The sequence below is a fragment of the Panthera uncia genome (assembly GCF_023721935.1).
Source record: "Panthera uncia isolate 11264 chromosome A1 unlocalized genomic scaffold, Puncia_PCG_1.0 HiC_scaffold_17, whole genome shotgun sequence".
Taxonomy (NCBI): domain Eukaryota; kingdom Metazoa; phylum Chordata; class Mammalia; order Carnivora; family Felidae; genus Panthera; species Panthera uncia.
The window spans coordinates 57,767,796-57,794,249 of NW_026057577.1; the positions used below are offsets into that span (position 1 = coordinate 57,767,796).

Below are 26,454 nucleotides of genomic sequence, written 5' to 3' on the forward strand. Positions count from 1 at the left end.
CTTCCTTTGTAGTTTCTTGCCCAAGTACCCGCAGCACAGCCGGGAGATGTGGGCGTCCACCGAAGGATGCTACAAAGCTCTTATTGCAACTGTGATTGCTGCTCATAGAAACCATTTCTCGGGGCGCCCGGGTGGCTCAGTCGGTTAAGCGTCCGACTTCAGCTCGGGTCACGATCTCGCGGTCCGCGAGTTCGAGCCCCGCGTCAGGCTCTGGGCTGACGGCTCAGAGCGTGGAGCCTGCTTCCGATTCTGTGTCTCCCTCTCTCTCTGCCCCTCCCCCGTTCATGCTCTGTCTCTGTCTCAAAACTAAATAAACGTTAAAAAAAAAAAAAAAAGAAACCATTTCTCATTTACTGTTGCACAGAGAACACAGAAGCACACTGTCACACCCCTTTGGATTCCTGGCTGGGCCAGTCACAAAGGCCTCAGGAAAGGGGGGAGGGTCCCTTTCATAAACTCTTGTACTAAGGCCAGCCTGACACCTGATAAATCTGTTACTGAAACAGATCCTGGGGACCCAGTAACACTCAGCGTGGGGGGGAATAAAGAATAAACCCATAAAGGAAAACTGTGCTGCAAAACCTACACAAAAGAGAACTTTCAGTTCAGACTTGCATCCCAGGAACATGGTAATAATTAAAGCAGCACCAAGTACCAGGTACCTACTTAGGTGAGGACTGTCATGAACTTGTGCCTACCTGGCCTACAAATGACAGAAGGCTTAACCACTAAGGTTAAATTAAACTAAAAGAAAAAAAAAATCATCCCCATTTTTAAAATGCATTTCTACAGCAGAAATAACATTAGTATGCTCTGATTTGAATTACGACAAAGGTTCACTTTAAGGGGGAAGCCATTTGTAATTCCAGAATCCTTAAGTTACAGAAATTTAATAGCTCCGTGACCTTTGGATTTTTTTTAAAAACCATTGTAGTTATTAAGCTTTTGTCCAACTACCTCTACATCCTTGGGAAATAAATTCTCCAGCATTGTGTGTGATGGCTCTGATTTGCCATCAGGAAAAGCAAAGTTAACAATCTCTACTGAGCCTCACATTACCCCAGAGCACGCTTTCTCCAGAAGGGTCCCTTGAGAGGCTCAGGTTTCTGAATGGCAAACGCTGCTGTGAGCCCAGCGGGATGATCTTTACGGAGCTGCCAAACCCACTTGCCTTTGTCCCTCTGTGGAATCTACCAGCAAAGGGAGCTTGTGAATTGCTTCCTGGGACTTTCAAGAATCACCCTGCTGGGCTCCTCTTTGCTGCGGCCCCTGTGTGTGTCCTGGGAGGTGCGGAACACAACTCAGCCTTCCCCGCTGCTCTCAGACCTCCAGTCAAGCAGGTGGCCTGCCGGTGCCCACCCCGATGCTGTTGTCTCCTTACCCCTTCACACCCCACAGGCCGACTTCCCGTGTGGCCTTCAAGGTCTAGCTCCCATGGCATCTCTTCCACGGAAGCCTTTCCCTTTAGACGACCCGCTTCCACTGAATGGGATCCAGCCTTTATCTGTACCCCTTCAATGGCACACCACTTTCTATAGCAGGGGGGGTTTCAGACAACACCTTTTCTCCCTTACTGGACAGCCCCACACACTTCTTGAGCTCCAAATCCTCACCCGACTCCCCGTCCCAAGCCAGCAGGGCTGCACTCTCAGTGCCTACTCAGTAAGCACCTAAGGGAACTTCCCCAGAGCTCTGTTTCTGCCTGTAGGGAGGGCAGCAGGGGCCCACAGACCCTGCCGGAGCAGCCACTGGGATGGCAGTCTCCCATCCTTCATGCTAAGGCTCCCCAGATTTCCCACCTTCCTTCGCTGCCCCTCGGACAGGGCAGCGCACAGCAGGACAGTCATGGCCACAGCCCTGCCCCTAACACAATCCTCAGCCTCAGGCCTGGCCTTCCAGACACAAGGGGAGAAAGAGCGCCTTTCCTCAGCCAGAGAGCCATCCTCAGGTACATACAGCTGGAGGCCTGAAAGAGACCGGGAGATCTGCACGGTGCCAACAAGGATAAAATATCCGCAGCGTCAGGGCAAGGCACAAAAGCCACTGCTATAGGTGCACCGAGGACAGAAAAGGTGACTGCGGGTGGGGGCAGTCTGTCACAGGCTTTGATTGTGTCTTGCAATTCCAGGCCGGAACGCTAGACGGCAGACCCAACTCCAGCGGGCCATGTGGGCTGCAAGCACTCTCTGGCCTGGGTCTTGAGAAGAACACACGGCTGACCGATCTGGGACCAGGCTGGGGAGGCCTGAGGGCGGCTGAGGAAAATCAGTGACCACTCGCCAGTGCTGAGGTAGCAATGAGAGGGAGACACTTGACTTCCCAACGGAGAGTATCCTGTCCTTGGCTCTGCAGCTCCTTGGGTGGCTCTCTTCTAGACATTGTGCGATTCCCTTACTTCAAGCCCCCAGCCTGTGAGAGCCTCACTGGCCAGCCTGCTGTGGACAGCAAACTCCAGAGGGCAGGGACCATGTGTGTCTCCCCTACTCACCGTCACAACCTCACACGGCATCTGGTGCACACAACAGGCGTCCAACAATGACCTGTTGAATGACACCTCCGCGGTAAAACAACTGATTTTTGGTTTGGAATCATGAGAGGTAGCACACTTTGAACACAGAGTACAAACAGCAAATGAGCCTCTCCACTCCAGGATTTATGTAGTAAGGGTCAGGGTGGGCATATAAAACCTCCAAATCAAAATCGAAAGGTGCCTTCTTAGGGGGCTACCATTTCTCAGAAAAAAATTAGCCAGGAAAACCTCTGTTGTGATTTTTGTCATTAGGATGAATACGTATTATTTCTCTGAATCCCCGAGTCACTGATGTGTACAGATTCAGGGAGGACCCACAGTTCCGATGATGACAGCAGGTTTTTTAATTTTTTTTTAACGTTTTTATTTATTTTTGAGACAGAGAGAGATACAGCATGAACGGGGGAGGGGCAGAGAGAGAGGGAGACACAGAATCGGAAGCAGGTTCCAGGCTCTGAGCTGTCAGCCCAGAGCCCGACGCGGGGCTCGAACTCATGGACTGAGAGATCGTGACCTGAGCTGAAGTCGGATGCTTAACCGACTGAGCCACCCAGGCGCCCCGACGACAGCAGTTTTAAAGCAGCTTGTTCTGGTGAGATCGGGCCACAGTGGTGGGAAAGCCCACAGCAGAAAAGTGTGCCAGTAAGTCCTAGACCATTTTCTGGCATGTATACACACACACACACACACACACACACACACACACACACACACATACACCAGAACATGAAAACGAAGACACAACCACTGAAGTGACTGTTCCAGCAAGCGTACAACTAACGGCCTCTTCATCTGCTTTTCAGTAACTGGGTCAGAATCTGAACTTGTCTCTCTTGCCTTCCTTTTTCTAAAAGAAAACATTCCCTGACCAAAATATGGAATTCATCTGTATTGTAATCCCAAGTGGAGAGCAGACTCATTTCCTCTTGATCTGTGTCTCACTCACGCCTACTCACTCTTGTTTCTCATGGACAATGAATGGAAACACTCCCCTGTAGGAATCTCAGCCGCCCTCTTTGAAACAGATGTTTTGGAAACCCCTGACAAGCTGCCTGTCACTGCAAGGCAGATCACACACTTTCACAGCCAGTCGGGTCCAACGCCTCTGCACACCCCGCTCCGACATGAGCTGCAAGACCTCAGATATCTGTTCCATGAGATCAGTTCTAGAACTCTGCAGGTTAGCAACTCTTCCTCCATGTCCCCTTTCACCAACATTCCCCATCAGGAGGCTACTTCTAAGGCCCTACTTCAGCAAAGTCACTGTCACGGGCTACAGAATCTAGGGTGGGGCTTCTCGGGAATGTCTCTGTAAGGATCTAGTACGGTCAAACCCTTCAATGCAAACACTACTTTCAGGAAGTGAGCCAGGCACTTGGGAAAGAAAATGAACTTTTGTAAGCCACCAGGGCACTGTTCATAAATTTCTGCTAGGCAAACAGGGCCCTCGTGGCTTTAAAGAGTTATTGCTCAATACTTCCTAAGCACCCACATAAGTTCATGTTTCTCCCCGAGGGCCTCGCTTGCTCCAGGAGAGAAATGCACTACAAGTTTCCGTCTTGCTTAAAATTGGTGTGCTGCATGGAGGCAGATCATTCGAGCCACCTGGATGTGCTGTGAAATAGTTTCTCAAACAGTTCCAGCTTTTCCAAATGCACCTATAAAAACAAAACTAAATGCCCGTTAAATTCACTCTTTAGGGGACCTACTTTGCTCCAACAGAGTCAACTGACCAGAGAGAAGTTTCAGCAGAATCGAACACACTTGCTCGAACAATCTGGTTATTGGCCACCGCAAGGAGTAAGGTCATGCACTTGTGGAAGGCCTTGAATTAAGCCAAGAGCAGACCCCCCCCTCCAAAAAGAGACACCTCCTTACCCAGCTTTTGCTAAAAGGATGAACTGGAGAAACAAAGAAATCTGAGAAAAGCACCCAGTATTTAAAAACTGAAAGCCGGTGAAATGTTATTCCCCTCTGCCTTAGTAATGGGCTTTGTCAGGTCTGATTTCTACTGCACCAATAAAACTTTGCATGACTGTCTGTGAGCCATTAAATGCAGGCACAAACATACTTATGGAGCTGCACATGTCTGCTTAGTATTAGTGCACACTATTAGCTCCTTTTCTCTACATTCTTTTTTCTATCAAAGAGGATTATTTGCATGTAGAACTAAATTTCCACTCTCTATGGAGTAAACTTTGAATAGAACGCCCCACAGATGGAATTGTGATAAGAAAGACATTTTCTCACACTAGGTATCCTGAGGCACTCCATTCACCAAACCCATTAGGAGGGGGAAAAATATCCCTACATGCATACACATACACACACACAAAGAGGAAGACAATATAGTAGAATATTTAAGGAGATGAACTCTACCCTAAGGAACCCATCCCCAGTTCCACCACTTTATCAGCTGTGTCACGTTGGGCAAATTCATCTCTGAGCCTCAGCTTCCCCATGTGTGAAATGGGGATAACAGGACCTACATTTCCTAGCACAGATGACGCATCTTGAGGCACGGTGTCCAGCAAATGGAAAGCTCTCAATAAACGGTTGCTTTTATCACGTGATTCTTACCTCAACTCCAGAACTCGCCTGTGCTTACTTAAGAACAACACAATGTGCAGTCACCTGCACTTATGACCAGAACTAGCCTCTTGTTCACCTTGCCACTTAGAGGTCACAGTCCGCATGTTCTGTTTATACCGATGAAGGGTTCCCTGATGACATAGTAGTTACCCAGAAATATCTATTTGTTTACTTCTTTGCCTTTGCTGCTTCCAAAAGTCTGTGGATTGATCTATGTGGATCCCAGAAATGTAATCGTTATTTGCTTGGCTAAAGAGGCTTCTCTCTCTGTTTGTTTTTACTAGAAGTCAGTCCTCTGAACCTGTGGTTTGCAAACTTTCTTTCTGAGCATGGAACACTATCAAACAGAATCTGACACACAACCCCAGTTGTGTATATGAAACAGATAAAAGCAGAGTCATGCTGCTGATAAAATCAGGGGTTGACAAGGGCCACCTTGCTGCCATGACCACCATCACCTCCAGGGAGCCCCTAGAATGCCCCTACATATACTGTAGCACTCTGTGGAAGACGCTCAGAAAAACACGGATCTAAACCACTCTTCTGATTTGGATCACAGGCCACGTGGCCTGAACTTGAGTCTCATGGGTGAGCTCCTGCGTTTCATCTCCTAGCTCCGTCAGGAACAACAAACTCGGAGACCCACAAAACCACGACCTCTTGCTTAACTAAACGTTCCAAACATGGCCGTGGTCTGTGCAGATACACAGATTCTTCTTGTCTTTGTTTTACTGACTGTACACTGAGTTACAGCAACTCCCCAGAAGAACTGCCTTAGGACTCCAGTGTGCACATGGCCGTGCCAGCCAGTAGGCACCATGTCTGGTATCGTTATTACTGGGTTCTGGAGGAGCCGTGTTCCACTTACAGTTTTTTGCACCCTCTAGCCCATGACATACAAACCAAGGTCAATCCAGTCTAGCAAGGACTCAAAAGAATGTTTGAAAAATCTTCAGTAAACATGCCACTCTCATGGTAAAATACATACCTGTAGAGTACTTATGAAGTACCACAACACGAAATGTTACAGGGACGAAAATATCAGGGAGAAATTCAGCGTAGGGGACTCAGAATGCCGAAGCAGCTGGAGAAAGTCATCACTTCAGAAAGCGCCAAGACCAGGAAGCAGGCCCCTCCTCCTCAGTTTAACTGCAGCTCAGCGGAAGCAAGACAGAGATTTAACTGTGGGAAGGCAAGAGGTAGAGGGAGACTTGCTCAGGGTGGTCTGAGGGAGACTGGCCAGGAGTGATGGGGCTGGAGCCAACCAACAAAAGATCCCAACCAATAGTGAGGGAAATATTTCCTCCACAGAAAAAGCCACTCCATCTCCCAAGGGGGCGGCTGGAAGACTCCCAGCCTGAGTCATTCGGAAACATATTTTACAAACCACTCCAGAGTATCCCGGGGGGGAATGATCAGGCCATGACGGAGGAAGAGGCTTCATGACCAAGTGGGTCTTTTCCAGCTCCAGCTCCCATGATTCCCAGAACCTTCTGCTTCTTCCCAACTCGCTGTGGCCAACATGGCTATAGCATGACTGTCACAATCCTCCCATGTGAGCACGTTAAGGCCCGAGCCTAGCTACTGAGGTGGCTCTGCCTGAGGCCTCCCAGCTGCAGTAAGGAGCCTCCAGTCCTGGCTATCATGTAAATCGCCCCACTTGGCCCCAGGGCACTAAAAAAATGGTGAATGGTCCTAGAGGACTAGAGCTACCAGGCCCGGGGGCACTCAGCAATCAGGCCTCAGTGAGGGACACCTCCCGGGGCCTCTCACATTTCCACATCTCAGTGGGGCCTTCTGACATCTGCTAATCAGATTTGCTCCTAGGAGCCGGTAGTAATTAAACCTGCCATATGGCTGGAACGCTGGCAAGGTCTCACATCCCCGCAGCTGGCCGGCGAGTGGAACAGATGGGCCGCATCCGAAGCTGTGTCTGCTTGAATCGAAATCACGAGGCTGAAAGAATGAGCCCTAAGTGACCCTGGTCACCTCAGAGATAGCTGTCAGACAGGCCTCGGGAACATGTCACTGACAGCAGGGGAGAAGGCTGTAAGTCCTCCATCAGTTCCTCTAACGTTCTTCCAGAGGCAGTGTTAGCACCACCCGCACTGGGTCACTCACGCTGGGCCTGGAGGCCATTTTCTGGTGCCATTAATCATGTGCCAAACACATTTTTTTCTTGTTAACTATTCACTCGACTCGGGTTTCTAGAAAATCCCTGTCCGTAAATTTCATTTGCAGCTAGGAAAGCCTCACAGAGAGAATCTGATTAGATAAACACCCACATTTTTTGTCTTGTTTTAGTTTTTACTTGGGTGCTACTGCTCACGTCACAGTATCTCTGTTAACGACTGCTGTGTAACAAAGCTTCTCAAAATTCAGTGGCTTAAAACAGGGATTTCTTATGTCCCACAATTCCACGTGTCGGCTAGGCAGCTCCCTCTGTTGGTTTTGTCCAGGCTCACTGCTCTCAGCTGGGTCAGCTAGGCTGGGACACCCACTAAGGCTTCATTCATACATCTGGTGGTTAATACTGCCTGCCGGATGGGGGCAGGTCTCCTCCACATGCCTCTCTCTCATCCTCATGTGGGGTGGACTAGCTTCCTTACATGGAAGTCCCAAGGCAGAGTCCCAAAAGGGCAAAAGCAGAAGCTGCCAGACCTCTCGAGGTCTAAGCTCTGGAACTCACATAATACTTGTGCTGCATCGATCACGCCAAGCGAGCCAGAAGGCCCGTCCAGGCTCAAGGAGTAGGGAAATAGGGCTGCAGTTCTGGATGAGAAGAGCAAAAAAGGATCTGTGACGGTTTCACATCTACCACATGTCCACATCTCCCCCAGTGTGTCAGAGTGACGTGAGTTCTGAGCAATGGTCACAGGCGCTCTTACACCAAAGGGGTCTCGGGACAAACGCCCAATCCTATATCCCACCTTTGAAAGGCTGCTATGCACATTAGCAGGTTAATGTCTCTGAAAAGTGACACAATAAAAATAAATCCTGTTTCATAATGAAGTTTTTTTTTTTTTTAAGTTTTTATTTATTTTGAGGGAGACAGAGACAGCCCAAGTGGGGGACGGGCAGGGAGAGAGAGAGAATCCCAAGCAGACTCCGCACTGCCAGAGCAGAGCCCAACACGGGGCTCAAACCCACAAACTGTGAGATCGTGACCTGAGCCGAAACCAAGAGTCAGACACTTAACCGACTGAGCCACCCAGGTGCCCTTAAACAAGTAACTTTAAAGAAGCCAAAGAAGACTACTTTCCTGTAATGCTATTTTGGAAAGCTTGACCATAAATTCTGAATTTTAGAAATAGTTCTTGTGTCGCATGCTTTGCTCTTGATGACCTGTGAAACAAGCCAGAAATGTCACATCTTCTAACATGGAAGTGGTACACAGTACCGTGAGTACTGAGTTGGGGTTATAAAACTAAAAGTCATCACAGTTATCTGTTAGGTAATTAGAGGTGAGGAAACTTCCACTCAAAATCATCTTGATTAGCCGTAGAAAACCTTCCTAAAAGTTGTATGCACAAAGGTGTGGAGGCTTTTTCTTCACTTTTTGAGCATTGATATTAGTCTTGTTTCCTACAGAATGGACATGAACATTCACTATGACTAAATTTCACAAGTTTAAAAACTCAGTCAAAACAGCATACCCAATAGCAGAGCGGGAGGCCAAAGGCTATTCTTCCACAGAAGCTGATTAACCACTAATGAACAACTCTATCTCTTATCTGCCCATTGGTCACCAACCCGTATCCTCTCATAAATTTGTACCCTCCCGTACAAGTTTCTGTTCAACTAGAAAGAAAAAGCTCATTCATCCTCAAGACGTTCTCCACTGGCAGCTTTCAACAGTGATAATATGGAAAAAAATGATCCAGTGCTCTGGTCATGAGACCATAATGGTTCTAACAGTGAGCGAAGACTCACATGGGCCGGGCCAAGTCAAATCGCGGTTTAGAGCTGCTGAGATGCGCGCACTCAAAAGACCAGGAACGACAAGAGCAGTCTTCTCAAATTCAAGGACCAGACCCCCCGCACAGTCCCTGCACGTGGAGTAGAGTACAGTGCACAGTGAAGGCACACTGCAATGCTGGATACTACACATAAAACTAAAAAATATCCTATTTACCTTTGTATTTTCTCTTGTATTGGGGAGAGGGACTCACAAGGAGTAGAGAGAATAATCTATGCATCTGGCTACTGGAACAGTTTCTTAGAACTGATTATTCTTACATTCATTCACTAAAGGACAGTGATTCACCCAAAGATACACAGCTGTCAGGAGTCAGTTTACTACACTGGATTCAAGACATCTCCATCTTTCTTTCTTTGGCATTGAAAACTTTTAAGTCTTTATCTTCTGCTGTGAAATCATCGGGGAAAACATCTCCTGGAAGCCTGAATGCCGTTTCAAAGGATGGGATAAAAGTGGATCTACAGAGAAACAGGGGAATTCCATGGGAAAAAAAACACCCCATGAGTGATCAAAGAGGAAGCAGAAATTCCTACGGGAGAAAGAATCGTGAGCACACTGGTCAGCCTAAGAAATAAACAAGGTGACTGGCTGAGGGAGTTCTCTACAGCACAGCCACTGGGGGGGCCTTTTTGAGAGTGGATGAACTACACGCAATTTTGAATTTAAGCAGCAAGAGGTCAGCCCAAGGATCCGGTGAGACAGTAATGGACCAACTTCCTCTGGGATCCTAGAGATGTGTGTGGGAGTCAGTTTTAGCTCCTGCTCCCAATTCACCCTGAGAAACAGTCCCAGGACCTAGACACCATATCGAGTGGTCTTTCCCTCTACCAAGGTAGCTAGCTACTCCATTAGAACCAAAAGACAAAAATAACAACTCAAGGTATTCAGCTGCTTATTGTAATATGGGAGAAAACCCATGGCCAGCTTACAACTGGCTTCCCTTTCTCAACCCAACTGGTTTCCCTCTCATTCTAAGAGCAGATGCACTCCTGAAGCATGGCCAAAAGCACCACCACACTATTTCTAGGACACAACTAGGGCAGAGAAGGGAGGAAATTAGGAAAAAATAAGCACAAAGAATTCTATATTCTATTATACAGCTAGATATTTCCAGAAATGTAGAACACTTCGGCTTGTCGGGATGATAGAAAATACATGGCAAAAAGAGGCTAAGTAGTATATATACTTGTATAATAATGATTACCTGCATGAAGATTGTTGATTTCCCCTTCGACAAGGCACTCACAGGCCATACAGGATCACTGATCAGCCACTGAACACAAAATGTTGGTTGCACTACCAAAAAGGCTTCATCTGTGGAACTTTGAACCCCACACAGGTTGTAAAAGCTCCATTCATCACCCTAAGTTATTTCTATGATAGCAGGATGTTGGCTGGGAAAAAATGAAATGGACAGAAATGATTTGGCTGTAAATGCCATCTGCCTTCTGACGGTGTGGGAGAGACCGTAAAGGCAGTGGCAAGGCCCTTGGGACTTTGACCAGCTGACTTCTTCTGCCTGTATTTCCAGGCTCACTGATTTCTCACTCCGTCATGTACTGCACACAGCCCCAGCAACCACTCCCTGCTCCCTGACCACACACCATATTCCCAGCCCCCTTGCCTCTGTCCACACTCATCCCCGTTTGGATGCCATTCTCTGCCTTCATCCCTTAGTGAAACCTAGTCATCTATAAGGCCCAAGTCAAATGTCACAGCTCTGGGATGCCCTCTCCGAATGGCAGAATTAGTTGTTCCTTCCTCTGTCCCCAATATAATCAGTTCATCACTGAAGCAGTGACTTCTCTGCTTGTCTTCTCATGGCTGGATTGGGAACTCTTGAAGGACAGGGACACTCTCCTACTCTTCACTGCTTCACCATCACACAATAGGTCCGAATGACTAGGTATCTGGTGGCTTCAAGATCTTATGCACTCATCCTCTAAATGACACTCAAGAACAGCCAGCAGGATATTAGACTGTATTTTCCATTTTAAGATGCGTCCTCAAGACTGCTGTGTAACAGAGAGGAATAAAAAAATAATAGAGAAGGGCTCTTTTTAAGGTGCACTAACGGCTTGGACGCCACCTTCTTTCCTTCCCCAGGAATTTCCCAAAGTAATGTAGATGGCTCTGTTCAGACTTGGCTGGCTACAGATTTCCGTCAGAATTTTGTTTTCTTCCAGATCTGAGTGCATGGAAAAAAAATCGTAATTTCCTTGTGGGCCTGGTTATAATTCTATAGGCTGATTAGCAATGAGTAAACTTCAGGCCTGTACAATCCAGTTGTTCCATTTGTTACTGTAATGGCTGTTCCGTGTATGTTACTGAGGCACGATATGTCATTTTAGGATCAACACCTAGACACCTCTCCAAGACTGATCCTACAATCTCTTCCCCGTTTCAGTTTCAATGGTATCAAATTCTCATTATTTTAAATTCACTTCAACATCTACCAGAAACTGATATAATTTACACTCTACTAGCAGTCTCTGTATGTGCTTTGTTTCTGACCACCTGAGATGTCCCCCTCAAGTGAACTTATCTATCAATGTTAAAAATACTAAAGCAGGGGCGCCTGGGTGGCTCAGTCGGTTGAGCATCCGACTTCGGGTCAGGTCATGATCTCACGGTCTGTGGGTTTGAGCCCCGTGTCGGGCTCTGTGCTGACAGCTTAGAGCCTGGAGTCTGCTTCGATCCTGTGTCTCCCTCTCTCTCTGCCTCTCCCCCACTCTCACTTTGTCTCACTCTGTCTCTCAAAAATAATGTAAAAAAAATTGAAAAAAAAAATTTTTAAATACTAAAGCAGTATACTCAGTAGGCACCATCAGTGCCCCGTGTTTATCCCTCAGCTCCCTGTTCCCACACGTGCTTACAGCAAGCACCCATGATAACCACCCAAGCACAGAGCAGGCTTTAACTGCTGGCCTCAAGAGCAGTCAGCGATGGATGTGAGGTGGAGATGGCCAGTCCCAGCTGGCTGGCCCCTCCGATGGTCTGGTTCTGAAGAATGCCTCCTAGAATTCACCAGGGATTCAGCCCCAGGTGCCCACAGCAGTATCTTGTTCAAGGTCATCCCTTTATTGCCCTTCGTCTCCTCCCTAGTTCACATACCTATTCCCTTAATGATGCTTTCCAGGATTACCTCCCTAACAACCTTGAATCCTGTCACAGAATCTGGTCTGGGGAAGTCAATCTAAAAAAAAAATACCAACACTGAAGCAACCTGATACCAATAAAGGAAGGCAGACCACAGGGACACCCCACCTTCAAGTATAGTAAATATTCACAGTAAATAAAACACTGTCATGGCATATTTATGCTGAAGAACCTTTCCGTGTCATAGTCATAATGAGCCTGACAGCCTCAGGAAGCGACGAGAGCGATCTTAAATCTCTGGGAATTAGTGTGTTATATGTGTTCTAAAAACGGATTGGATTTCAGTGGCTGTTTCCAACTTCCATGGCATTAAATTTCCTTTTATTCTTCCCGACACCATATTTCCAATAAGCCCTGAAAAAACACACCCCTGGGGAAGGATATTTTGCTATCTTAATAAAGTCTTTCAATCCTTAGGAGACAATTCACCATATTTGATTCTCAAAAATATTAATTTTACTCCTCCAAAGAATCTTATGAAAATATTTGTATTTCTTGCCTGAGTTCCCTGGGAGGTGAAGTTGAAAAGCTAGCTAATACAGGATAATTCCAATATTACAAAAAAACAATACATATTGCAATATGGAAATACTTAATAACCAAAAAAAAATGTCAAGCCCTCAAATCAAAAGCCTTTTGGCTGGAAAGTAATGTCCAGGGGCTCTCATTTGACTAATATGTATTACACATTATGTGAGGCATACTTTGCTTTAAAACAAATAAGTAGGTACAGAATTCAAGTTTCTACAAAAAGTAAATTCATGGATAAGGATTCACTTTACATTAAAAATTCACAAATATTCCATTAAAATACCATGCCTTGCAAAATACCAATTTTATTGTAGAGAAGCCTGATTTATTTTTATTTTAAATAATATATAAAATAATATTTAAAATATACATTTACCTTTTAAGACCATATCTAATTGGAAAACCACACATTCACTGCTTCTAGGAGTCCAGCCTGGACCAGGGGCAGGAAAAAGAGGGGTGCAGATGAAGCATTATGAAGGAGATAGAACAGACAGGTCTTCATAGAACCCATGGGATGTGGGCAATGAGGGAAAGAGGGATCTCAAGATGCTGCCCAGGTGTCTGGTTTGGTGGATGGACTGGAGGTCTTTAGTAGGAGCGAGAATTCAGGCCACAGAGCCAGTCAGAGAGAAGGAATAGGGTCATTTTGGGGCATGACGTATTGTAAATGCCAGTGGGACACCAAGGGCAGATCTACCGTGAGTAGGTGGCTATACGGGCCTGCAGCCTGGAGCAGTTATTTGGTCTGGGGAGGTCTGGCCCATGAGTGGCAGCTGAAGTCATGGGGTGGGCTACGTAATTTGGAGAATGCAAGGAGAAGAAGGAAAGAAGTGGGGAGAGGACTTCCTGGAAACAATGATTAGAGGTAAAGGAAGTCAGCCAAGCAGTCTGAGAAGAAATGCTGGAGGAAAGCAGGTACAAATCACTTCATGGGTCGGTGAATACCATAAGCCAGCATTTTGTGTTTATTGTTATTATTCTGTCAACATGAGCTACACCACATGTACCCTGGACAGGCAGAGGGGAAGGAGAAGTTCCAGGGTAGGAGGCAGGGTGATGACTGGAGTGCCCACAAGGCACTGGTGCTCACTGGCTAGAGCTTACTTTCCAGATGCTAACAGTCACAACCAAGTACTCACACGAGAACGTCCAGGTATGTTCTCTTCAACAATTCCACACCTGATTTTACCTCAAATACAGGACAATTTTGTATGCAATTAACCATAACTGAGAAGACAGTATGTGCAAAGTTATGCATCTCAATAAACCTTTCTAGGAAAATGGGTCAACATCATAAACATCACAAGTCACAAATGACAATTTCACCTGAAAAGAAGGACATAATCACAAAAAAGAAAATACAAGCAGGTACTGTGTTCATGAAAAACATCCAACTTCATTAGTAATAAAAACGGTAAAAATTAAAATGAGGTGCCATGCTTACTTTCTAAACTGGCAACAATTTGGGTCCTTAGGGATCCTTACAGTGGGCTTAAAACGAGCACTGTCTTTTACTGCCACTGACAGCCCAACTTTCTGGAACATATTTTTAAAACTGAACAAATGTCTATAAAAGGACATTCAAGGTTTATATTCAAGGATTTTAAAAAACCAGAAAACCTAAATATTAAAAAGAAAAGGTTACAATGATTTAAATATATACCACAGATACAATATTCAACCAGTGAAATGCTTTCTTTTAACAAGAAACTTCTAATAATACAAGGAAATGAATATAACATCATATTAAACAAAAAAGTAACTGACTGCAAAGTTGTATACAGAGTAAGCACTCAACTATGTAAAGAAAAGAACATACAAAAAGCGATGCGATGCGCCTGGGTGGCTCAGTCAGTTAAGCATCCTTGATCATGATCTCACAGTTCAAGCCCCACAGTGGGCTCTGTGCTGACAACGCAGAGCCTGCTTAGGATTCTCTCTCTGCCTCTCCCTCCACTCCTCCCTCAAAATAAATAAACTTCAAAAAAAAAATGTACAAAAAGAGACACTCTTAGGAGCCTGGCCAGTAGATTGGAAGTGGTGACTTCCAAGGAGACTGATTTTTTTCTCCTGCATGTGTACACTTTCCTGTATGAACCTGGATTATTTTGATAATTGGTAGAAAACACAGATACACATCTTTCGGCAATTCTAGTCCGGCAATAATAGTTAGCACGTAAGGGTTGCTGCTTGGCTTCAAAAGTATACAAGGCACTAGGAAAGACTGAGGTGTGACCTTTGGGCAGCTGAAGAACTACCTTTGCTTTGAGATGTGCAGATAATATAAATATGCAAGCATAAAACATATAATATCACAGCAGCTAAACAAAAATACAATTCCTGGAGGTCTGCCCAAGTGACCTTCTCTACAACTACCCTTATACCAAAATGCCTGACGGTTACCAGAATGTACCTGGTGCAGGGTGTAAATGGTCAAGGAGATGGGTACTCTGACAATAAACATTGATGGGAAGTCCATGAAAGCAGCTGACCACCATGCTAGGCCGGCTGTGTCTTGCCAGTCCACAGCTAGTCCATGAATAGGAGAAAAATGGATTGAACTTCAACTGAAACAGGGATGCAATTTGGGAATGAAGCAGGAAGAGAGAACTGTGGTGATGAGGCAACCAGAGTGGAACCAGCTCTTTCAGATTAGTCACACTAGATATCTAAAGTGAATTCTCATATTTGCCTTCATTACATGAAAGAGATGACCTAAGCTGTGAGTTAATGACAGGAAGAGCTCATTTCCTAACACACCTTGGCCGCATATACATATTAATTTGGATCAGAATCAGGTACACTTCTAAGTTCATCTGAGCTTGCCAATTAGCTCTTAAGAGTTTTTCACAGGCTGTTCTGGGCCGGTAACAGAAGACACAGAGACTAGGGGTCAATCCCATCTTTACAGGTTGCCTGGCACCCTAACTCTAGATATGTGATGAGTGGCTAGCCTGTGGTTCAGAGAAGGCTGGTGTCTTAAAAGACAGTATCGATGTATGACTGGCACTTCCTGTAGGCATGAGAGCACAAGGAAAGGAAATGATTACAAAAACTTTATTTTGGCTTTTGAATTAATCCAAAAGGGAATGTAGATTAAATCAATATTTAATTCAAAAGAAGCCAGTTTCTGTTAGGAAATCATGATGAAATTTCAAAGAGCAGAGAGGGTGTTTATGGGGGCAGGATCTCAGAACTTCACAGCTACTACTGCCTTCTTTAGTGGTCAGCAGGGGTTGCTGTGGTTTGACAGGGGAAATGATAAAAATATATACAGCTATGACTTACCTACGTTAACAAGCTTCATGTAAAAGCACACATGTATTTTGCAGTAACAGTGAAGGAGACACCTCTAGACCATCGCAGTATATATTCATTCAGATGAGGTGAGTTCAACCCTTTCCTTTCAAGGAGAAATTTACAAAATGGATCATTAAGGTGAAAAAGCTTTCTACTTAAGGATCATGGCATTTCTTTATGTAGCTGGAATGATAAGAGGACTACCAGTTGGAACCAAATCTACTTGATGGAGGAGATTTTTAGAGCCTCTTTCACAGACTTTAGCATTTGATCACAACAAAACTACCTGTTTGTTGATGTGAGATCCAGAACATCCTTGTGGACTTATCCCATCAGATGGAGGACCTGAATTCTCCATGGAATAATCCACCAGACAGATGACCAGAATTCACAAGAAGATGGACGCTCTTGCCACATCAGCACCGAGAAGAGTTCCTTTCCACACAGGGAAGCATTAACCCCCTGCTTCACCTAATCCCCCTCAACAGGTGACTTTTTCTACTTTTTCTACTCTTCTCTGAAAAGTAGAAGGGAGGCCAGTACACCAGAATACTCTTCCTATCTATTCCTTGGACTTAGAGCTTATTTATGATAACTCTCCTATCCAGAGAGCCACCCCAGCTCCTATCCAAAGATAACCAGATATATACCCACCCCCTGGGACTGCGCTCCATTCAGTTTAGCTGCAGCCTCTCCCACCTGACCCTCTGAAGCCTCGCTTTCCACCCTCATTGTTTCTTGCCAGTGACCCCTTCCTACCTGGTTTCCCAGCCTCTGTCCAATCTGCTAAGCTGGTGCCTTCCTAATGTCTAACCTCACTTCCCTGCTTAAAAGTACCTTTGTGGCTTCCCAAATTATAAGTGGGTCAAAATGCCACAACCCCTTATAAATTGGAAGTTATACGTCAGCCCACATTCACTCCTCCATTTGCCCGACATTTATCGAGCACATAACCTATAACAGACATTAGGCTGGGCAGCCCATAATGTGCTTGAAGTAGAGATTTCTTCAGAGAATGTTACAGACCTAGCTCTATGGTCTAACCACAGACATTTACCTCCCATCCATCAACCGATATTCACCAAGCACCTACTATGCATTAGACAATGTACCGGGCACTGAAGATATAATAAAATACTCACACCAGCCCTCAAAAGTTCACAGTCTACCAAGGAAAGCAACTTTTCACTCTGTCCTTGCTGAGAAGAATCCTCAGGACTCTCTTGTCAAACAGGCACAGGTCTAGCCAAAACGTATCAGAAAAAAGGCAAGCCGTCAACATTCACGTAACAAAAGCAGAAAAAGAACTGCTTTCATTTTCAGTCTTCAATATATCTAATTATTTTGATTTGCTTTTTTTGAAATCTTGAAAATCACAATCTTGGGGCACCTGGGTGGCTCAGTCGGTCAAGCGTCCGACTTCAGCTCAGGTCACGATCTCGCGGTCCGTGAATTCGAGCCCCGCGTCGGGCTCTGGGCTGATGGCCCAGAGCCTGGAGCCTGCTTCCGATTCTGTGTCTCCCTCTCTCTCTGCCCCTCCCCCGTTCATACTCTGTCTCTCTGTCTCAAAAATAAATAAACGTTAAAAAAAAAATTAAAAAAAAAAAAAAAAGAAAATCACAATCTTATTTCTACTTTGTTTTATCATTTACCATTTATTTAGTCTAATTTATCCTCAGTAAAGGAAGAAAGCTATTTCATCTTCTCCTGTAAAGTGCTTCCAAACTACCGGTGGAAATGAATTCTATACTCTACCACTGGAACTTAAAAGTCTCAGTGTCACAACAGTTAAATTCTATGCAAGGAAAAGCCACTCTTTGGTGGCTAAAGGTTCATTATAAAATGTATAATGGCTTCTATTTAATACAGAAATATCAATCCTGCTTAATTCCTGGGTGGAACAGCATTGGAAAGCAAACCTTCTTATTCATTCACTCCGCCTGGAAAAGTATGAGGATGGCAATGTATTTGCCATGTTTATCACACAAAGGAATGTGCTGTCACAGATCAAGTACACACAATGCAAGATTTAGACACAGGAAGTGGCTGGTGTTTGTTGACACCAACTACACAGGAGCAGAATCAGAGAGAGCTCAGGAAACCTCACCACCATCACCTTGTGAGCCAGCCATCATGATTCTGAGTCAAACACTCTTCCCCCACCTCTTAGAATACACTTAAGTGTCACCCAGGGCATGAATGAGAAGGAAACACACTGATAACCCTGCTTACATTACCTTCTCATGTTTCATACAGACACTGGTGACAACTAAGCATGTAGCCAGCAATCACTCCCTTGAAAATGTATTTCTGTATTTCTGGTGCCACAGTAAGAAGAGAATGCTCATTCACGTAGGTGGTTAAAAGTCATTTTTTTCGTGGATGACGGTTCCTAAACTGATCTCTCTTGGGCATATCAAAATGTGACCCTGGGAACATGGTACCTGCATCAAATGTCAAAGTTAACAATCATCAAAGAAGCAGAACTTTCAGCTGAAAAGCAGTGTTTGGGTTCCTATCCTGGTGGAACAGTGGTGAGTACCTCCCTTGGCACATTTCCTAAGAAAGTGAGGGGAAAGGTCTACAGCAAAGACATCAGAATTGAGCCTTGGGCTGTATAACATAAGGTTCAGGCAACACATCAGAGATGTGACTTTTCTTTTCTTTTTTTTCCCAACTTTGAATATTTAAAAATATCCCTCTTAACTGCAGACTGTGAACTTTAAAAGAATTAAAAAAAAAAAAATACTTTCATACTCCTCACAACCTACTGGAAAAAAACTATTTTATTTAATAAATTAGAAATTACCCTGTTCTTGGGGCACCTGGGTGGCTCAGTCTGTTAAGTATCCGACTCTTGATTTCTGCTCAGGTCATGATCTCGCAGTTCATGAGATCCAGCTCAGCGTATGGCTCTGTGTTGATAGAGCAGGGCCTGTTTAGGATTCTCTCTCCCTCTCTCTCTGTCCCTACCCCGCACTCACTCACTCTTTCTCTCTCTCTCTCTCTCAAAATAAATAAACTTAAAAAAAAAAAATTACCCTGTTCTTTCAAGGATCTTCTAGAGTATTGTTGTCCAATGGTAGTATTATGTGAGCCATGTATAGCATTTAAAAATTTTAGTAAAGGAGCACCTGGGTTGCTCAGTTGGTTGAGCATCTGACTTGAGCTCAGATCATGATCTCAGGGTTCATGAGTTCAAGCCCCATGCTGGGCTGTGGGCTGACAGCACAGAGCCTGCTTTGAATTCTCTGTATCCCTCTTTCTCTGCCACTCCCCCACTCATGCTATCTCTCAAAAATAAATAAACATTAAATATTTTTTTTTAATTTTAGTAGAAACATTTAAAAAGAAGAAATTGATTTTAATAATGTATTTAATTCTACATATCCAAAACATTATCATTTCAACACATAATCAATGCAAAAAATATTAAAAATATTTTACATCCTTTTTCCTTAACACTAACACTTCAAAATCTGCTGTGTATTTTGCACTTAAAGCACATCTCAATTCAGGTACTAAGTTTTCAGCAGAAATACTTGATCTGATTAAACTATGTAAAATGTACAGATGAAAAAATAAATCTGCATGCCCGAATTATCCCAAACATACTTAAAAGTTTTCCAACAACTTAATTAACCATCAGTTCTAAATTTTCAATGAACTAAGATGAAATAAAATCAAAAATTCCATGCCTCAGTCGCACTAGCCATAATTCAAGTGCTCAAGAGAATGGCTACCATAACAGGCAGTGCAAACCTAGAGCTTTCACTTTGCTCTTTGGTCAATTCCATCAAGAACTCCCCCAGATGGGGAAAGATTCATTCACTCGTGAACAGAAAAGTGAAGAAGACTAGCACACTTCTGATGAGGGAGTCCCACACTGCAGGATAAGATCACTCTCAGTTTATTCAGGAAAAAGATGATCCTTCCTGGTCTAAATAACATAAGATGATATAAAAGGCAGCTCCTTAAGTCAAAGTTCAAACTCACGAGATGTGGAAACCATGCAAATGTTTTCGAGTCAGATTGTCCGCCTCCCTTCTTGTGTCCTGGCGAATTTATGAGCATATTTATTGAGATTCACTAGGTGCTAGTTCCATATGCCTCACTCTACACAGAGTACATCATTTAATCTTGCAGCAATCCTGTGAGACAGGTGAGAGCCAGAGAGGGTGTTAATGACTTGTTCAAGGTCATACACCTAATTATAAGGTGTAGAGCTGGGAATCAAGCCCAGAAAGCCTGACTAGATTTTTTTTAAAGCCTGCCCGCTAGAAACCTTCTAATACCAACCAACACCCTAAATTCACACTTTTCAAAGATTTCTCACAATTCTCACAGAGTAGGCAGGGCAGAACAGAGGAAGTATAACTTGCGTCTCTACCAGTGAGGCAAGGAGGTACATGGCAGAGCAGTTCCTCCATCCCGTGTCCGGAGTTCCTTCCAAGTTTCCTGATGTCAGGAAGCCAGGTGGGGGATACTTGTTGCCTGCTCTTATACCACACACAGCCTATCTTTGCCTCTCTGAATCTTCCAAACCACTCTGGGAGGAAGGGATATCCACACATAAAGAGATGGGAGATCCATCGGGTAAAGGAACATGCCTTAGGTCACACAGCCAACTGGCACCACATTTGGGGTCCCAACCTGGGTTTGTGTCCAGCAAAGATGGAGCCTCAGCCTAGGACCGCCTGATGATGAGGCTCTCCCCAGACCACAATGACTCTTTGCTCAAGAGAAACCTTTCACCAAGTGGATATAATGTGAGTAGTCACATTGCCCTGTAATTCACATGCTGTTACTTCAGGAAGGCTACTGTTATGTCTGACTTCATAAAGTTTTATTGTATTTGTATGGGATGAATTCACAATTAAAAAAAAAAGAGACACAGAAGGTGAGTTTTATCTGGCTAAATCTTCAGAAAGGGGGATTTCAAGGGTGAACATGACTTAGCTTCTGAAGGCACTGGCAGAATGGAATTGGTTTTTTCCCCAGAGCTGGATTAAACAGGCCATCCTGGCAGTGATCTAGGGCGACAACCCACAATGGGGGACTAAATCACCACTGGAATACATGGGAAATATGGAGCCACTTAACTCAGGGGTTCACATGTGACCCTCCTCATATAATGGACAAAATGACAATTGGACCTGTTTCCACTCAAACAGACAGTGCCTGGGAGGGGAAATAAACACACTCCTCACTGGCACAGACCCGTCTCTGTTGAGAACATTTCCCCTCAAAGAACTGTGTGAGTGAAAACAGGCCTCACTACCAACCCCAATATCACCTGGCTGACAGCATCTAAAAGTCTGGACCTGAACAATACATGGTAGAGTGTTATTATTAATCAAATTTTAAACAGGCTTCTGAAAATCACATGTTCAGAAAATCACATGTAATAAATCCCTTATTTTCAACACAGAGGAAAAGATACATATTTTTATTAAAAGTCTTTATTAATAGAAAATCAGTTTCACCTATTCCCAGTAAATAAATATGGGACAGATATTTAAAGATTATCAGTTTGGTAAGGTGCCAATGATTAACCTTCACAGGACACCCACCCATCTTGGGTCAGCCCTAGCTTTCCCATGAGAACTTTGCTCAAATAATTTCATAATTCACAAGTGTTTACAGTTCCCATTAAAAAAAAAAAAAAAGACAACCCAAGCTTCCTAATCTAACCCAAGCAGTAGTAACTGTTAGAATAATTCAATAACATTTGAGAAATCAACAGTTCAATTCATGATATAAGAGCGATTTTTCCTTCCCCAGAATCTGTAACCTAAAAAAAAAAATCACCTTTCCACAAATGAGATGGTGTCTGTGAATGTATTCTATGGACTCCCTGCATATGGCAGACCCTCCCAGATGGGGTGTCAATGGGTCCCACATCCAAACCACATCCTGGCTCCCTTGGCATGAGCCACAACCTCAAGTTCATAACAAGGTCCTTAGAGGACCAGGTTGAACACCGTCTCCCTTTAAGAAGCAGAGGTGGCTCAAAGTCTTTTAAGATAATTATGTAATTGATTTTCCTGAATGCATACTGTAGGAGATTACTTAACCCCTGGTAACTATTACTAATATTTTCTAAAAGTAACTTTTATAAACCAGAATCCATAGACTTAAGCACAAGTCACCTATTAGTCAACTGTTTTCAACTTTTATTTAGGCGGTTCCCCTACCAGAGCTGTCATCAAGTAAAAAAAAATTGGGTAATTTGAATTGGTCATCTCTACTTCCCGTTTCACAGAGAAATGGTAACAACTGGTAACGTGGCCCACAGAAAACTCAAAAGGAAAGACAACTGAAAGTCACCTGAGCCCATCATAAAGAATTTTGAAATTTGTTTATGAATAGTGACAGAACAAAAGTGTCAGAAAGGAAACATGGAAATTATAGCATTAAATTTAATACCATTTTGAAACTTTACAGGGTCTTTTATAACATTTGTGTCTATTCATCCAAGAGGTATCTCTAACAACAACAAAAACATAAAACAAACAAAAACTAGTGTTTACCATTCAAGTCCACAAGTTTGACACACTGAACCTGTTTCAAGAAGTAATTTGCTATCCAGCTGGAAAGTATATCCAAGGAATCATCATAATAAGGGTATCTGATTTCAACCACTTACCTATTATATCTGTAGGAATGCTGGTAAGTCTCAATGATCAACTTCAGAAAAATGCCACCTGGAGAAACAAAGTGAAAAAAACTTAGATTTTTTTTTAAACATGAAGAAGATTTAGCATACAGTTTTATGTCTCATTAAAATATGTGATGTTTTAAATACTGGCCCCCAGGCAGGAGACAGTTCAACCTGCATTAGAACACAGTCACCCATCCTTGGAAACACTGATGTACTAACACAAGGTCCAAACCAGAACAAATGAGAACAGTGGGGAAGGTACAGCCCATGAATATGGACATTACTGCATCCTTTCTTTTCCCCTCACAAGGACATCAATTTGAAGGTACTGCATCCTTGAGGGCACTTTATGAACAGCCATAAAAGGTTCAAATAATTCTGAAACAAATTAAGGAATGAAATATAAAATTGTGAATGAGGAAACTACCCTGGAAGTATTCTATATCCTTTTCAGTTACTCTGTTAACTTTTTTTAAAAGACAAACTCACAAGGATGTCCAAAACTGGAGAAAGGGAAAAATGGTCATTACAACTCTAACACAGTAAATAAAGGAGTCAAGAAATAAGAATGTCTTCAGTGATTAGTTTATTTAGAAATCAAGTATTCCTTTTGGTGTTCTCAAAGTCTTGTGGTAACCCTAGAAAATTATAAGCCTATTAATATATTCACAAAGAATCCAAAAATATCTATTCAGCAAGGCTTTGAAATATTAAATATCAATGAAACAAATTTCTAATGTAAAATATCAGTTATCATTTGGTCATTTTACATGATCAGTTACATCGTGCTGACATTATGTATCATATGTTGATATGTAAGATCAGCACAATGTGACATCAGATTATAACCTGTCCAGACAGGCAGTATTTCCATTGACAGATGAAAAAACTAACAATGAAAGAAACACAGAAACTTCGCCAGCATCACATACACCCAGGGTTTCCAAATTGCAATCCTTTCATCCTACCGTGCAGCCCCTTGAAAACATCTTCTACCCTAACACCTGCTAATCTACTCACTACCTCCCCAGACAGAAACCTGACATTCCGTAACACAAACACTCTGGAAAAGAAACCAACTAGCAGATAAAATGAACTTGTGCTTTTTGTATGCTTAAAAATAATTTCTTCACTTCAAAATGGTTAGCCTAATCATGCTATTTAGGGACTGTAATGTAACACTGTATAGCAGTAAACATTTAGAAATAAAGGGTTTAGAGTTCAAGAAATGGTAAGTACACAAACAGGATAAGACAGATGAAACAAAATATTTGAGAGCCTCAATTCTATTGATAAACAGAAAAGCAGGAAAAATCTTCGTGTCCATTTTCTATCATCAAACTTTCAAATATCCCATCATCAAATTTTGATAATGGAGGGTATAATATCAGGCTAAAATTTTCCACATTTATACCCAGATAACTAGTTTAACAGTAGCAGCATCAGTATTAATCTAAACGGGACCTGAGGTTGAAAAGCCAGCAAGCGGCTCAAAGGCTCCTCCATCTACATCCATCATTTTAGTTCAATAACAAATTCGAAGACAGTGAACAATGGTCATTAGGTTCCACTTTATAAAACATAAATACACAGAAGAATTCTAAACTCACAAGGTCTTTGTTATAATAGCTTAGGGGAGTTATGATTTTTTTAAATGGTTCTTTATAAGTTAATTACTAGCTAAATTCCAAGCATTTCCCACAATTTAATTTCACCCCTTCAGGGAAAGTCACAGGAAGTCATGATCAGTATTTTTATCTGAAAACTGCTTCTGTGAAATAAGCCTCTAAGATTATTACAAATGGGTCTGTTGTGATGGAGCTCTTGATCAACATTTCATTACCCCTCAAAGCTGAATCAGCACAGTTCAAAATCAAAGATAACATTTAAAAAATCTTTTGTTCGATACAACACAAGGAAAACTCTAGACAGTTAGGACAGATCTCCAGCCTCTAACAGTAATAGAGAAGGCAGGGTCATATCCTGACTCCCACCTAAAGCTTTCCAAACTCACACTGCCAGTAAAACACATTTCCTAGAATAAATAAATTTGGTCTGAAGCTCTGAAGAAAAAACGCATTTGAGAATAAGTTTTCAGTATCATGATTAACCTTTTCTGACAACAAAGTCCTATCTTGTAAAATCACCAAAATGACAAGATAACATGTGACAATAGGGCATTATGTTATTTTTATTTTCTAAAAATGTTATTTTAAAACTTCGGTAGACTAACAATATACTAAGTCATAGAGCCCTCAAAAGTTCACAAAAAAAATAATTACTGTATGAGGCATGAACTTTCAGGCACTGTTGTACGTCCTGGGTGGGAATTAACTCACTTCTCACAAAAACCCTGAAGTAGGTACTAATATTATCCCACTTTAAAGATGAAGAAGCAGGCACAGAGAAGTTTAAAGAACTCTCTGGAAGTTACACGGCTTGTAAGAAGTGAAGATTCAAGTCTGTGCAAAGGAACACACTTACTCCTAACAGCTGAATTATACAGGCAGGGCAAAATAAATTTAGCCCCATTTTAAATTTGAGGGAAATGAAACTCTGAGGAATAAAGGCTGACTTCCCCCCAAACCACACCTCCAGTCAGCAACAGGGTCAAGAAGAGAACCCGGGGCATCCAACTCCAGCGTCAGCGCTATTTTTTTTTTTTTTTTATTTGCTTGTTTTTGTTTTAAATTCTGTTAATCAACATGTAACTCAGGGCAACTGAGTGGCTCAGTCGGTTAAGCGTCCGACTTGGGCTCAGGTCACGATCTCACAGTGTGCAAGTTCGAGCCGTGCATCGGGCTCTGTGCTGACAGCTCGGAGCCTGGAGCCTGACTCAGAGTCTGTGTCTCCCTCTCTCTCTACCCTCCCCTACTCATATTCTGTCTCTTTCTCTCTCTCAAAAATAAATAAACGTTAACAAAACAAAACAAAAACATGTAACTCAATGAAGACAGCGTGTTCTGCCTTTAATCTCGGAGAAGACACTTCAAGGTCCTCCCAAGGGCCGCGGCCACTATAAGAACATCTAGTATAGTGCATACAGAGGTGTAATCATGCTGTCATTTCGCCGGTTTCCATTTCTCTTTGTGCAATTATGCTTTTGCTTGCTGGTTAATAAACACAGAGGAGCTTATAAAAAGCAGAAATATAAGTCTTTATTATTATCATTCGTTCATCTTCATTTTTATAGATCAGTAGTCTCCTTGACCATTGCAATTATTTATAACCCAAGAAAGGCAGGCATTATTTACTTAGCAAGTATCCTAAATGAAATTAAAACCATCGTTCTTTTTGCACGTTAAGGAGTTAAAAAGTTTTTCCTTCCCATTCATCTCCATTTGGGTTGCGTGCCCTTCATGCCCTTCTGTTCCACTTCCGGAGATCAGGGGGGAGATCAGGGGGAGAAACAATAGCTGCCTTTAGGGCCTGAGCACAGCACCCACGTGATAGGCACTAGCTCTTATTTACTGAAATGAATTGAACCGCCAAAAACAGGAAGCAGAGTTGTAAGACCCCTTTCTCAGTTATAAATTTCTGTGACTTGAAATGTGCTGATTTGAGTTGTTTCATGTAACTCTGTAAAACTAGAACCAACAAGTGTAATTTATATTGGAAGTTATAGGGATAAATTTCAGCCCAACTGAAGAAAGAGTGTCATAATAAACAGAGCTACCACGCAGAGGACCCCTC

The 26,454-nt window shown here is 43.2% G+C and overlaps 1 protein-coding gene across 3 annotated transcripts in view; it reads right to left on the bottom strand.

Annotated features, from left to right (window-relative positions):
• The window catches only part of LHFPL2 (LHFPL tetraspan subfamily member 2), a 165,210-nt gene that overhangs the window by 61,942 nt on the left and 76,814 nt on the right, over nt 1-26,454 (bottom strand). For all 3 annotated transcript variants that reach the window (XM_049648582.1, XM_049648587.1, XM_049648584.1), the window contains one exon: nt 22,747-22,804. The gene's annotated coding sequence lies outside the window, so the exon portion shown is untranslated. The remainder of the gene's footprint in view (nt 1-22,746; nt 22,805-26,454) is intronic.